Genomic DNA, 12,610 nt, shown 5'->3' with positions numbered 1-12,610 from the left:
ACTTCACCTTTGTTGAGCACTTCCTTTGCATTTTGCTGAACACTCTGAGTTATTTCATTATCATTATACATTATTAATATTTATCTTTCTTTAGTGACAAAAACCAAAGTTTATAATGTTCAAGTAAATAATGCAGGGTACACAGTATTAAGCAACAGACCTGAGATTCAAACTATAGTCCATTTTGCAAGCTTCAGCTCTAAAGCACTATGCACTAATATTCCAAACTGTGGTCCCCAATCCAGCAGCATTGGGGAATCTGTTTGAAAATTCTTGGGACACACCCTACCAAATCAGAGACTTGAAGTGGAAACAAGTGTCTGTGCTTTAACTAGATCTTCAGGTAGGGTTACCAGATCAAATAGAGAATGCCCAGTTAAATTTGAATGTCCAATAAACAGCAATTATTTTTACAATAAGTATGCCCCAAACATTGCATGAGACACACTGATACAATTGATATTTGAATATCAGAGGTTTGAAATGTACGAGTCCACTTACATGTAGATTGTTTTTTCAATAAATAATTCCGGTACTGGAAATGTATTTTCTCTTCCTTATTATTTACTTAATAACATTTTCTTTTCTCTAGCTTACTTTATTGTAAGAATGCAGTGTAATATATGTAACATACAAAGTATGTGTTGATGGACTCTTTATGTTATCAGTAAGGCTTCTGGTCAACAGTAGGCTATTAGTAGTTCATTTGGGGCTAGTTGAAAGTTGTACAAATATTTTCAGTTGCATGGAGGGGTGGTATTTGTGCCCCTAATCCCACTCATTGCTGAAGGGTTAAATGTACTAAAATAGTTATTCATTATTTGTCTGACATTTAAATTTAATTAGGTGTCCTGTATTTTTATTAGCTAAATCTGGTAACCCTACTGGCAAGGGATACCCATGTACACGAAAGATTGAAAACCTTTGCATCTCAGGCTTATGACTTTGTTAAGGTGCGTTTACTCCTATAATCAATAGGTTGAACCAGGGAAAACAAATTTTTTTTTTTTTTTTTGTATTTTTCTGAAGCTGGAAACGGGGAGAGACAGTCAGACAGACTCCCGCATGCGCCCGACCGGGATCCACCCGGCATGCCCACCAGGGGCTACGCTCTGCCCACCAGGGGGCAATGCTCTGCCCCTCCCGCGCGTCGCTCTGCCACGACCAGAGCCACTCTAGCGCCTGGGGCAGAGGCCAAGGAGCCATCCCCAGCGCCCGGGCCATCTTTGCTCCAGTGGAGCCTCGGCTGAGGGAGGGGAAGAGAGAGACAGAGACGAAGGAGGGGGGGTGGAGAAGCAAATGGGCGCTTCTCCTGTGCGCCCTGGCCGGGAATCGAACCCTGGTTCCCCACACGCCAGGCCGATGCTCTACCGCTGAGCCAACCGGCTAGGGCCTTAATTTTTTTCTATAAATAAGAAGTGTTTTACTAGCATCGTCATTATCTAAAGAGTCGATAATGATAAACAAATAGCTGAACAGATTTCCTAATTAGAATGGTTTTCAAAATGTCTAATATGTCATTTCACAGGGCAGTAGTACAGGCAGGTCCACTGGCAGGGCACTGGGAAAAGCAGGAATTTGAGGGCAAGAAGAAAAAGTGGGTTATACAGTAACAGAAGTTCTGTTTTTCTCTCATAAAATGGAAAAAGGATTCACCATTTTTATTGCATGTATTCTGAAGGAAAATATCTTTAGAAACAACTCTGACAACAAAATGTCCAGGTATAAATGGATAGTTGAAAATCCACTTTAACTTCACTCTTTACTTTGCCACTACTCACTTTTAAATTATCCTTGAAATAACTTGCACAAAATTCTGGAGAGCAAAAGAATGTTTGTACATTTATAACTTCCTTATTCCTCTCTAATCTTTGTAGAAAACAACAGGCATATCTCCCAGTGGAGAAAGTTCTTTCCCATCATATAGGGAACCTTATACAAAGATAATAAGACTAGCTTGACCAGGTGGTGACACAGTGGATAGAGCATTGGACTGGGATGTGGAGGACCCAGGTTCGAGACCCTGAGGTCACCAGCTTAAAAACGGGCTCATCTGGTTTGAGCAAAAGCTCACCAGCTTGGACCCAAGGTTGCTGGCTCGAGCAAGGGGTTATTCGGTCTACTGTAACCCGTCAAGGCACATAAGAGAAAGCAATCAATGAACAACTAAAGTGTCGCAACAAAAAACTGATGATTGATGCTTCTCTTCTCACTCCGTCCCTGTCTGTCTGTTCCTATCTATCCCTTTCTCTGACTCTCTTCCATCTCTGTAAAAAAATAAAAAAATAAATAAAAATAATAATAAGGCTAGCTCCACAATCTGAATTAGTGAGTCCGTAATAATTTTCTTTGGCTATTTGGTTAAATGTCTCTGAAAGAGGTATTTCAGAGTGCAAAACTTCCTTTTTTAGTATACTATCTCAAGCCCAATTTTAAAACAAAACAAAGAAGATGTTTCTCTATATGACTCTATTATCTTCATATGATTTAAAATAATTTTTCTAGGAAATGAGAGATATGTTGAACTAAATTCAGCCCAAAGTATATTTGCTGAATTGACTTGCCTAAGCTAAGTACCATAGTAATTACTGTTATCTAGTATTTAGTGAACTGCAGAAAGTTTAGAAATTTGGAAAAACAACTTTAGTCTACAGTCTAAATAACTTTTGTCCTACAGATTAGAAATAGAGCTAGGCCAGAATTAGTACTAGTTAGAGCAGGGGTCCCCAAACTACGGACCGCGGGCCGCATGCGGCCCCCTGAGGCCATTTATCCGGCCCCCGCTGCACTTCTGGAAGGGGCACCTCTTTCATTGGTGGTCAGTGAGAGGAACATAGTTCCCATTGAAATACTGGTCAGTTTGTTGATTTAAATTTACTTGTTCTTTATTTTAAATATTGTATTTGTTCCCGTTTTGTTTTTTTACTTTAAAATAAGATATGTGCAGTGTGCATAGGGATTTGTTCATAGTTTTTTTTATAGTCCGGCCCTCCAACGGTCTGAGGGACAGTGAACTGGCCCTCTGTGTAAAAAGTTTGGGGACCCCTGAGTTAGAGTCTTCCTTGCTCCTTGGTGAAGGAAGACCGCATGGATGATATTTTCTGGTATGATTACCGTTACTGGTAAATTCAAGTGATGGTCTTCAGGCATGAGAGTGAGAAATGGGAGCAGGCTATGAATGCACTCTTAATTAGTCAGATCATTTGTCTCAAAGAAAGCCTGCATTTTTTGAAGTAACAGTGTACTGTGGTATTAGATTAGCATAGATCTTTACTTAAACTGATAGAAAACCCAAAATATATTCATGAACATAAAAATGTACTTTTATTTAACATTAAAATTATTTCTCACAAACCATTACCTTCATTTGATATTGTTGTTAGAAGGAATTCAGTGGTTTGCATTTCTTCCATTTTGAAAACAATACTTTAATTAATAAAATCCTGTCACTTATATTAAATGGATGCAAGTTCAATGAACTAATTAAAGATTAAAGGAGAAAATTTTTATTGTAGCATTAAATCAATCCATAGTTTCAGCATTCATTATGCTAAGTACTCCAGTAATTAAAAAGCACTTAAATGAAACACATGCAGATAAATTAAAAGTGAATTTCACAAGCTGAAATTTTTAATAGTGTCTTAATAGAGATATACATACAGTATATTTCATTAAAGGGTGTGTAATTTAGTTGACATATAGTTTAATACAGAAATTACTAGTGACTAGTGCCACCCATTGGTAAAGAGTAGAACTCCAAGAGCTGCTTAATAAAAGTACTAATCAGAAATTTCAATAAAAATAATGTTTCATAAAGTGGATGCATCAGTGTTATTTCTTAATGTTTTTAAATTATAGTTAAATTATTAATACATATATTTCAAGTGATTTTGAAGATAACTATTAAAATATTTGCTAACTTTAAAATCTGGGAATAATATTCATAACAGTGATCTTTGTATGTGTAGTTTGAAACTGCAACTCAATTAGTATTTTTGGTTAAATTATTGTGCAGTAAGCCTACAAGTTTTAACGCAGTGTGTTTTTCATTAAATGTACTGCAGAACTTAAAAAAAAAAAAGCAAAAACAGCATTTTAATGCTATGACTCCACCCCAAACTAATTAAATCATAATTTTCTGAGGATGTGTGGGAGAGCGATCAATATTTTTCAAATACCCTAGATGATTCTAACATGTATTCAAGGTTGTAAATCATTCTTTGAAACTAAGAAATTAATTTAAAAGTGTGTTTTCTCATAAATAAAATGCAGAAGGGGTGGTGACATAACCTTTAAAATTGCTTTGCCTCTATTATTCAATAGTCTTCATAGTAAAATCAATATAACATTCACATTACTAAATTTCTTTATAATTTCTATCATTAGAAAATCACCCACAATAAAAAAAAACTTTATAAAAATTTAATTGTTTTCACAGGGTTATGCAAACTAAACTGGCTTCCTGAAATCTTAATTATGATGTTAAAAAGTTGCCATCAAAGGCTTGATACAGGCAGACGAGAAGGCAGGCTGATTCTAAATATCTACTGTGTGTCAAAGGTGCCAGATTTACAAGCTTGGAGGTTTAAGTCCATTACCACTGAATGATTTACTACTGGTGCCTCGTTCACCAAAGGCTGGATAGAGCATGGTCCCTAGGCTCAAGCATCTGACAATCCACAAAGGAGATGTACTTAAATGGCACAGAATGCTCTATAATTGAGTTTTCAATGTGTAAAAGTGTCAATATGTACTACTGGTGTTCAGATGAGATGGCAATCATTGAGGCCTAGTTAAATCAAAGGGGCTCTAAAAAGTTAAAAGTAATTAGCACAGAGGTTTTAGGTGAGACTGATTAGCATTTTAAGGGAGATCATCCAGAGACCAGAATTATAGAGAGCCAGGCATTGAGTGTTAGGATCTGTGAAGACACAAAGAAAGTAATAAAAGCAACAGGAGAATCGTTAGAAGATGGAGAACACAAACACCAGAGTAGAGTAGGAAGAGTAATGTCTAGAAACGGGCATGGCAACGATGGCAAATGTAGTTGAAATTCAGGGGAAACGGTATAAAGGACAAAGAGGATGAAGGAAATAAAAGCTACAGGGTAGAATATTCTAGATTAATATACCATAAATAGAATGATGCTAAAGAGGACTATAAAAATGCTATTTTTTTCCCAGGGGAAAAAGAAAAGTCATTAGAGATATTCTTTGATACCCTAATGACAGAGACCCTGGCATATGTTACAAACAATATCAAATAAAAAAGTATGCATCTATATGTCACAGGTATAATATTTGCAATTGTTTTTTGAAACTTGCCTCTACAGCATTTTGTCTCATTCATCTTTGTATCCCTTGGTGCCTAGGATTCCCTGTGGGTAATCAATACATAGTGAAATACTATTAATTTTTTAAATTCTTGTCTAATATTTCTTTTTCTTAATTTTTATTTATTAATTTTTAGAGAGAAGAAGAGGGAGAGAAAGATATATAGAGAAAGGGAAAGAGAGAGAAAGAGAAATATTGATTTGTTGTTCCATTTAGTTGTATATTCATTTCTTATATGTGCCCTCACCAGGGATCAAACATACAACCTTGGCATATCAGGACACACTTTAACCAACTAGGATACCTGGCCAGGACCATAGTGAATTATTAAATGATTTAGAAAAGTCATAACCATAATTCATCACAGATGTTTTTTAATCTCTGCCAATAGTCTCATTTTCATTAGGAAATTGATCAAGAGCTATATATTATCATCATAGATCCAAGTGCATTTTCTTGAATATGTGTTGAGTAGTATCTGTTTTGTACTCTACTCCAATTGATTTGCATTTTGTGAAGGGGTTAAGCTTAAAATATATTTTGCATTTTCTTATTTATTTTTATTATATTTTTCAATTATTAAGTACTTACTTGTGTTAATTTGTCTGCAAGCATTAGGGTCATAGAGAAGTGGAACCTGAGAACCGAGAGCCTTGCTCCTGAGGAACTCTTAGCCCCACAGAAGAGACAAACATTGCGTTCTTGCTCCACGAAATTCTAAGCTGTTTGTGTTTCATTGAAATGTGAGAAAAAGCAGCTGTATGAGAATCCAATTTTGTTATCTATCCATAATAATTCTTAGTTATTGCTCTTTTACTTTAAAAGTTCCGCTAGGCATTAGGTTGCTACATTAAATGCCTTCCAAATGCAGATTACTAAGTGATCATTTCTATCTCGATAGGCCTTTAATTAAGCTATGTTCCAGTATTGTAAATTCAGTTTCCAGCTGGGGATTCAGCCTCCAATAAAATGTTATTGAAATTTATTTTTCTTCCTCTCTCTTATCATGGCCAACATTTCCCTTGATTTTAGGAACGATAAGGGTAGAGCATTTTTAAAACAATGTGAACCATGTCTAAGAGCCTTTTAAACAAGGCATTATTTCATGTGTGGGTGAAACTCCGTGAGGGCTGAAAGGAAATAAACACCTTCCATTGTCACCATCTAATTTGTGTCTTGTGTCACAGAGTTGAGGCTGAAGCCCGAGCAGAGAACCCCTGTAAAATTAGCTTACAGATTATTTCTTTTTTCTGTTGTAAAAGTGGTGACAGGCTCCAAATGCTGAGCCAATCACCTGAAATGAAAGGAAAACCCAGAGATAATTCTAAAGAAGCCAATTATGGGAATTGTATCTGAAACTGAAATATTCCCAAATTAAAATACATTTTGGTGTCATATTTTTTGTGATGGGGGCAGTTACGAGAAATCTGGCTATGATGGCTAACTCACTATGAAAGATGCCAAAGGTCAATATTTTTAGTGCTCGGAAAAACCACATATATTTATAAAGGAAAGCTAAGAAAAAGTGGGAATGTTCCTAATTACATTGCCAGTGCACTCAGCTTTTTAAACTAGAAGACTATTAAACTGTATTGATGCTATATATTATATTTATAATACTGGTCTGTGTGTAAACCTGAAATTTTCCTATTGTTTTGCTTTGTTTTGTTTTGTTTTTCTACATAGTATTTCCAGATAAAATAAATTTTTAATATCTGTAGAGAAGAAAGGATATAAGCCACTAGAAACATAGACAAACACTTTATAAGTGTTTGTTTTCTTGGCTAACCAGAAGGGCAACCCAGGGCCAGCGTGCTGGCCCTGCCCTACCTCCGTTTTTAGCCTGGGTTTTTGCTGTAGAGTAGAATTGCACAGTGTGTCTTTCACACAAAGACACCCTGTGAGTGACCAAGGCTACATCAGAAAGATGCCATTTCTAGTACACACATACTGACAGTGTCAAATCTACCACAGTCTCTAATTTGCCTGAAGGCCTCCCATAACTAGCAGTAGTAGCCCTGATCATAGTTACCCTGCCCAAGTGTTTAAAGAGTTTCATTGCTATGGGGTAGTTATATTTTTAAAGAAGCCCTTTTAACTATAAAGAAAAACATTTCAATATGATACTGAAGTCTTCTTTAATAAAGGAGAACAATGACTTAAATGTTTGAGATGACTCTTTCTTCCCAGTTATCTCAAATTATATCACCTGGGCAGCTGCTGGTGTTAGCTATCCAAATTTAACTCCTCCCCACTCCCCTTGGAAGGGAAATCAGATGTGGAAAACAAGGAAGTTCTCTCATTTAACTGCTCATTAATCAGGTAATCTTTTCTGGGTAATCAAAAGTTGGTTATAAGGTTATCTGAGAACAAATGACACTATGATGGTTTGGACAATCAAGGTATCTTCAGTTTATGATAAAATTAGTTCCCACAATGTCTTATTAGCAAGAAGTCACATGTGCATAAATATATGAAGACTTTCTGGACAAAGCAATTAGAAAAGGGAGGGGAAGAAGAACAGAGAAATATATGATATCTAAGTTATCATAGTCTTGTTTCAATGAGCAACATCCAGGGTGGGCATCCTGGCTCCTCAAACACTCTCGTGGCCAACAGCATTCATTAATGTTGTTCCATCCCCTGACTCTGGGTATGCTTCGTCTTGTTACTACATAGGTACTTGCAGTAAAGACAAAGAAAGTTAGAGATTTTTGTGGTAATGAATAAATATACTTTCAAATAAATAAAAAATTATTTTCATCAACTTTCCAATTTGTTAACTTCTCTTTAGGTTATTTATTTATTTATTTATTTTTCATTTTTCTGAAGCTGGAAACAGGGAGAGACAGTCAGACAGACTCCCGCATGCGCCTGACCGGGATCCACCCGGCATGCCCACCATGGGGCGACGCTCTGCCCACCAGGGGGCGATGCTCTGCCCATCCTGGGCATCGCCATGTTGCGACCAGAGCCACTTTAGCGCCTGAGGCAGAGGCCACAGAGCCATCCCCAGCGCCGGGCCATCTTTGCTCCAATGGAGCCTTGGCTGCAGGAGGGGAAGAGAGAGACAGAGAGGAAAGCGCGGCGGAGGGGTGGAGAAGCAAATGGGTGCTTCTTCTGTGTGCCCTGGCCGGGAATCGAACCTGGGTCCTCCGCACTCTAGGCCGACGCTCTACCGCTGAGCCAACCGGCCAGGGCTTAGGTTATTTTTTTTTAATTTTTATTTTATTTATTCATTTTAGAGAGGAGAGAGAGAAGGAGAGAGAGAGACCACAGAGAGAGAGAGAGAGAGAGAGAGACAGAGAGGAGAGAGAGAAGGGGGGAGGAGCTGGAAGCATCAACTCCCATATGTGTCTTGACCAGGCAAGCCCAGGGTTTCGAACTGGCGACTTCAGCATTTCCAGGTCAACGCCTTATCCACTGCGCCACCACAGGTCAGGCTCTTTAAGTTATTAATAAGTAAAAATGCCATAAAAATTATTTGAGTTAACTTACAAAATGACACAAAATAGAAATTAAACTGTGTACCCACCACCCAAAGCTATGGAAAAAAAATATAAAACCAAAATGAAAGGAATTAATAAAAGCCGAAATATAGCTATTAACAGATTTCAGGTCAGCGTTTCAGGAAGTTTAGGTGAATTAAATTCTCAGTGTGAAGTTATCTCCATGTTAGTGCCTCCTTCCCCATCACCCTGTGCTTAATGTAGCAACAACAAATCAGCAGAACTTCTTTAATTTTGGAAAATATACTTTAAAACTTACTTATAATATGAAATAACGTAAAGCATTTTAAAAATAGCATACAAGTCGATAGTATAATATTTTATGGGAATATATGTACATACATGTTCATATAAGCACATACACATGCTAGATAATATAAAATGTATTTGTAGTATAAGTTTATATATACACAGATATATATATGGACACACATATGAAAACACTGAAATATAAGAAAAATACTGGAAATATATCTAATATACCAAATGATAACAGTGGTTTTCTCTAAATCCTAAACACAATTTAAGGGGAACTCAACTATTCAGATTTGATAAACAAAGATACAAAATTTTGTCTTTTGCTACCATTGAGTTTTTTTAATATGTAACATCACTGGAATATTTGTAAGGTACTTTGTTTTGTCATAATGAAAAACCTTAAGTAAATTTTATTTTGCATTATTTGTTTTTTTTTATTATACATACACAAGTTATAAAGCACACATTAAAGGATAACTTATGTTATGAATTGCAACTCTTTCTGATTTAGGCTTGGGGAGATTGCATATGTAAATATATTTAACATATGAACTTTAACAGATGTTAGAAAAGGAAGTTCTATGCTATTATATATATTTTCTAGTTGTCACTGCTTATTCTATGTATGCATTTACTGTCACTTTATACTGTAAGTGGGATGAAGAAATATTTTAAAGCTATGGAAAAAATATATGAATACGAAAGTGAGCATTTCCTTGGACTTTGAGCTTCTGAAAGAGTTTATATGAGAAACTTTTGGTCAATGGACAGATGAGTGTCACTGAAAGATGGCATTATTACTGGATGCATTAGTTCCCAGTATGGAAACCAGATTTCTGAAAGTTACAATTTATAATAACAGTTTCACATACTAACCCATCTTGAAGTGAAAATAAAATATCATAACTTAACTGTTTGTGGCAAAATGTATTGGTCTGTAGTGCTGAGGAGCACCTGAATTTAATTCTCTGAGAGTAGTATAGTATCTTTGGGTGGAAGTTATCAATTCAAATTTTTTTTTCTAGGTTCTAATCTGTTCAACCTTTTCTAACATTCTATTGTTGTACAACCTACTTTCTAGATAAGAAGTGATGTATTTTGGTTTAAACTCTCATCCTATACTACCTTTATTGAGGTGTTTGCAATATATTTTCTTTGGGAAAATTGAATGCTTTCTTCCATAGATCATGTGGCTAATTCACTTTATTGGAAAATGTTCAGATCCATTGTTTTAATACATTTCTTTAGACAAACCTTATATAACAACTGTTAATTTAGTTTAAAATATCGAGGTAGTAGCATAATTGTGTAGAACTGTAACTTTTATAACTGGTATGAGACTATGATGGATTCCATAAATGGCCTAGCTTCTTTGTATCAAACCACCCCAAGCAGTGACTGACTGGACTTTAATAACCTTCAATTCCACATCTGTTTTTGCTTCTCTGTGAGAGTTCTGGAATTGTTGACCTGTTAACTTGATTTAGTCTGGTACTATTTAAAAATAATTAAGCTCAACTTTGCTTTTCTTTTTTCTCTTTATTTTCAATTTTTACTTTATTATTTTTGAATTAAATTTAATGGGTGACATTGGTTAATAGGTCATATGGGTTTCAGGTGTACATCTCCATGGTACGTTTGTTTATATTGCACTAACTGTGTACCCACCACCCAAAGAAAAACCATCTTCTGTCATTGGTATATTTTGCCCTCTTTACACCCTGCTATCCTTAAATCCCCTACCTCCAGTAACCACCATACTATTGTCTGTGTTTTTAAGTATAAGCTTTGTATCCCACATCTGAGTGAAATCATATGCAAAACAGAAAGGCAGCCAAACGAATGGGAGATATTTGCAAACAAAAGCTCAAACAAGGGGGTAACATCCAAAACACACACACACACACACACACACACACACACACACACACATTCATAAAACTCAACACCAAACAATCAAACAATTTGATTAAAAAATGGGCAGAGGACCCAAACAGAAACTTCTGCCATGAAGACATACAAATGGCTAACAGATATATGAAAAGATGCTCATTTTCACTACCTATTAGGAAAATGCAAATCAAAACTAAAACGAGATACCACCTCACATCTGGTTGATGGGTTACCATAAAGACAGGTAAGAACAAGTGTTGGAGAGGTTAGAGAGAAAAAAGAGCTCTCATTCACTGCTGCTGTGAATGTAAATTGGTTTAGAAAAACTCAAAAACATTGGTACACAAAGACACATCACCCTCATGTTCATCACAGTATTATTAGCAGTGGCCAACACATGGAAAAACCAAAGTGTCTTTTTATAGAAGATTGGATAAAGATGTAGTACATATATATATACATATATAAATATATATACACATATATACATATATACAATATACTATATATACACACATATTATATACATATATACAATATACAATATATATACATATATACAATATACTATATATACATATATACATATACATAATATACTATATATACATATACATATATATGCATATATACTATATATACATATATACATATATACAACCTACAATATATACACATATATACACATATACAATATATAACATATACATATATACATATATACAATATATACATATATACAATATATACATATATACTATATATAATATATACATATATACACATATACTATATATAATATATGATATATACTATATAAACATATATAAATATATACAATATACAATATTATACATATATACAAATATATAATATAGACATATATACATATATAATATACAATATATACATATATACATATATACATATATACAATATACTATATATACATACACATATATACATATATGCAATAAAATGCAACTCAGCCATAAGAAAAGATAAAATAATGCCATTTATGACAACATGAATGGATCTTGGGAATATTATGCTAGGCAAAATAACTCAGAAAAAAGCTAAAAACGATCTAATTTCTCTCTTGTTTTGAAAAGAACAAAGTTTTGGTATCTAAATCACTGTGTGAGGCACCATTATTTATTTTCATATTGTTCTACAAACTGTTTTAGACTTTTCAAATCTAATAGAAGTTAAATAGTATGTTTGTGCACTCAGTAAGGCTTGCAGTGCCTTGCATTATGTCAACCGTGGAGCTCGTTAACATGCTGATGACTGTCTCTGGCAGATAACTGACTAGTTAATCAGTAGAAACTTTACTGTTCAATTGTGCATTACTTTGGGAATATTTTTTCAAAATTAGAATAGTCCCACATAGGATTCTAATAAATAAGTAGGCCATGATAGTCCCACTTGGGATTCCAATAAATAAATATGGCATGACAAAGGATGTAGGAAATAGGTTTGGTTTAACTTTTAGTATTCATGGAATATAAGTATTTATAGGTAATCATAATAATGAAAACTTCACAAGCTTATATTGTTCTCTTGATGTTTCAAGGGAATGAAATAGTGGAATAGGAAGGAAGAAAATCCCAGAAA

General features: G+C 34.9%; 1 protein-coding gene and 1 non-coding gene across 3 annotated transcripts in view; one reads left to right on the top strand and one right to left on the bottom strand.

Annotated features, from left to right (window-relative positions):
* The window catches only part of MAGI2 (membrane associated guanylate kinase, WW and PDZ domain containing 2), a 1,711,587-nt gene that overhangs the window by 204,861 nt on the left and 1,494,116 nt on the right, over positions 1 to 12,610 (top strand). The window lies entirely within an intron of this gene.
* TRNAS-AGA (transfer RNA serine (anticodon AGA)) lies at positions 8,459 to 8,534 on the bottom strand. The gene has a single exon. It is a non-coding gene; the product is annotated as a tRNA-Ser (tRNA).

Source organism: Saccopteryx leptura, chromosome 12, assembly GCF_036850995.1.
Source record: "Saccopteryx leptura isolate mSacLep1 chromosome 12, mSacLep1_pri_phased_curated, whole genome shotgun sequence".
Lineage (NCBI taxonomy): Eukaryota > Metazoa > Chordata > Mammalia > Chiroptera > Emballonuridae > Saccopteryx > Saccopteryx leptura.
This window is presented reverse-complemented; position numbering and strand designations above follow the sequence as displayed.